General features: G+C 58.9%; 1 pseudogene; it reads right to left on the bottom strand.

The window, feature by feature from the left end:
* Positions 1-1,097: 1,097 nt before the first annotated feature.
* LOC142422757 (nuclear receptor subfamily 2 group F member 6 pseudogene) lies at positions 1,098-2,846 on the bottom strand (annotated as a pseudogene).
* Positions 2,847-3,344: the final 498 nt, after the last annotated feature.

Raw genomic sequence — 3,344 nt, 5'->3', positions numbered from 1 at the left:
TCCAAAGGCTCAGGGAAAATGGCATGGGAGAGTGGACTTCTCAGAATAAAGCCATGGACGCAAAATCTGAGAGCCATGAGGGCACGCCTGTGAGCAGAACTGTAAGGAGCACATTTATGGAAGCAGCCCCAGCAGGGGGTCTGCAAAGGGAAAGCAAACAATTAAGCTGAGTGTGGTTTTCTGTTTGTTTGTTTTCCTTCAACAAACCTCTGCAGGCATAAGGCAACGTGACAACATATATGAAACTTTAAAAGAAATAACTGCCAAGCAAGGATCTTAAATCCAGCAAAATATGAAGAAGAAATAAGGGCATTTTCAGTCAAGGAGAATTCCAGAAATCCAAAGCAGCGGAATGAGTTATAAAAAAATACGAAGGCTATTCTATGGATGGAGAATCACAAGGAAGAGCAAACATAAACCTGAGATCAATGAGCAAGGCAGTCCCCACCAGACAGTAACCAAGGTGAAGCAGTTCTGCAAATATGACACAAGACTGAAAAGAGAGAGCTACAAATATCAATCTGCAATGGAGACAAACACGAAGCAAATAGGGGGAGAAAAGTACATGCAAAGAAACTGTATGGAGAGGAAGGCAAGCAGTACACAAGAGAAACATGACCATCTTACACTAGATAAGAAAATAACTATCAAGGGAATGTCGTAAGAAATAGGAAAGAAACCTCATCAAAATGAAGAAAACCACAAAAGCCAACTCAGTAGTAAAATAACAGCAAACCAAGAAGGACAAGAAAATCCACAAGCACAAGGAATCCAGCACAGAAATTTATGTAAAACCAACTTACATAGACATCCTCTCCAAATGACTTCAGGTGCCTATCCAGGTGCAGAACGCAAGTCAGCACCGCCGAGGCATGTGCTTGCTGTGCCTGAAATAAACCTTCCAGGCTTGTAAGGCTCTGAAGTCCAGTAGCCTCCGAGTCAAATTGTAACCAGGGTCACTAAGGGCTACTGCATATTACATAATGATCTTTCGCCCTAGTCATGGTTCTGGTTAGCCACTTGGGGAGGCTGTCCCTATCCTTGGCCTGGGGACCCCGAGCATCTGTGTCGCTGGAGGTCGGTCACTGGCCGGAGCCCTAAGGCCAGTTGAAAGTACTCCCCGAGAGCAGCATGTCTCGGATCAGCGTCTCAACGGGTGTCTTGCCCACCAGGCGCATGAAGAACAGCTGAGAGATGAGTGAGGCTGGGACGGTGCGCAGGGCAGGCAGACTCAGCAGCAGGCGGCCGAAGCACTGGGGCTGGGCTGGGTACTGGGTCAGCATGTACTCAGTCAGGGCCACCTGCGCCTTCTCCTGCAGCCTCTCCACGTGTGCTGGGTCTGAGAGGCCACAGGCATCAAGAGTAAAGAGCGCGATGGCCTTGAGGCAGCCATACTCCGCCGAGTCCACCTGCAGGCGGCCCAGCTTGTCCACTTGCTCCTGGAAGGCGCGCACCTGGTCCATGAAGGCCACCGCCCGCTCGGCGGCCATGGGAGCGGTGTGCAGCCCGGCTGCGGCCAGCAGAGGCGCAGTGTGCAGGGTCAGGGCGGCCTCAGCCGCGTTCAGCAGGAACAGCTCGCTCCAGCTGAGCCGCAGCAGGGCCACCTGGTCGGCCACGGGCAGCTCGGGGAAGAAGGGCGCGTGGCGCGCCCACTCCACGGTGCTGAAGAGCAGCCGCGCCGCCAGCTCCACACACGTTATCGATGCCCAGCACCGCGCCCGCGCCGCCCGGGCCGAAGGCGCTGGCCGCGCCCGTGCCAAAGTGGCCGGCCACCGCCAGGTAGGGCTTGGCGCGCAGCAGCTGTGCGATCAGCTCCCACACTGGCTGGCCAGGGAAGAGGTCTCCGCCCACCGCCTCCGGCAGCGCCAAGCCCGGGGGGGGGCTGCCGGAGACGCGGCGCCAGGACCTGGCGGCGAGTGGGGGCTGCGGCCCCGCTGCACGGCCTCTTTGCGCATGCCGACCGGAACACTTCTTGAGGCAACAGTACTGACACTGGTTCCGGTGGTGCTGGTCAATGTGGCAGTCACGGTTGGACCTGCAGGTGTAGCTGAGGTTGAGGAGTATGCTCCGCTTGAAGAAGCTCTTGCAGCCCTGGCAGGTGAGGACGCCCTAGTGCTTGCGCTCGCCTTGTCCCTGCACACCACACAGTCCACCTGCAGCCCCTGCCGCTCCTCGTCGCCCTGCTCGGCGTCGCTGGCGGCGCCCGGGGGCGAGGCCGAGTCCTCGGTGGCGCGCGGGTAGCCACCCACCTTGTCCACGCCATTCGCGTCTCCACCGCCGCCGGGGCCGCCCCAGCCTCCGGCCACCAAGGCCATAGCCCCCGGGCCGCGGGTCCGGGGCGCCCCCGCTGCGCGTCGCTCTGGGGGTACCTCTCTCGGCCCAGGGGTCGCTAGCCGGTGCGCATCCGGTCCCGACGCACGGGGGCTCCCGCGGAACCCCCCAAAAAAGTTTTGCAGCACCAACTTCTGCGGCCGGTGTGCGCGCCAGCGGAACTGGTCGGGCCGGTTCCAGGCCAACTTTCCCACGCGTGCGCGGGCCCGGGGCCGGGGGAGGCGCACTGGCGTTGAGGCCCGGGGGCCCCGGGGGCAGGAGCCCGGCCGCCCAGGGGCTCCGGCGGGGGCGCGCGGGCCATGGGCCGGCCCGAGCCGCGGCGGGGGCCACAGCCAACTTCGCGGGCCGCCCCGCGCACTCCTGAGGCTGGGGCCAAACTTTGGCCACAAGTTGCCCGGGCGGCCGCGGCGCGGGGAAGGGGCGGCGGGCGCGCGCCGGGGCCTGACGCTGCGCCTCCCAGGAACCCCTGCGCCCCTTGCCGCCGCTGCCGCCGCTTGCGGCCTGCAGGTCAGCATGCCTCGCCCTCCTAGCGGCCGCTGGCCTGGGCCTGCGCAGGGCCAGAGCCTCGCTCTCACGCCGCCCTCGCCACTGCCTCCGCCGCCCCTGCGCCTGGCCTGGCGCTGCAGCCAGTTTGACAAATATGGATTTCTCTTTTTTCTTTTAAACGTTTTATTAGGGGCTCATACAACTCTTACCACAGTCCATACATATACATACATCAATTGTGTAAAGCACATCTGTACATTCTTTGCCCTAATCATTTTCTTTTCTTTCTTTTTTTTCCTTTTCTTTTTTTACATTTTATTAGGGACTCATACAACTCTTATCACAATCCATACATATACATACATCAATTGTATAAAGCACATGCATACATTCCCCGCCCCAATCATTCTCAAAGCATTTGCTCTCCACTTAGGCCCTTTGCATCAGGTCCTTTTTTTCCCTCCTCCCTCCCCTTTCCCCCCTCCCTCATGTGCCCTTTGTAATTTATACATCGTTATTTTGTCATA

This window comes from Tenrec ecaudatus, chromosome 12, assembly GCF_050624435.1.
Source record: "Tenrec ecaudatus isolate mTenEca1 chromosome 12, mTenEca1.hap1, whole genome shotgun sequence".
NCBI classification, from domain to species: Eukaryota; Metazoa; Chordata; class Mammalia; order Afrosoricida; family Tenrecidae; genus Tenrec; species Tenrec ecaudatus.
This window is presented reverse-complemented; position numbering and strand designations above follow the sequence as displayed.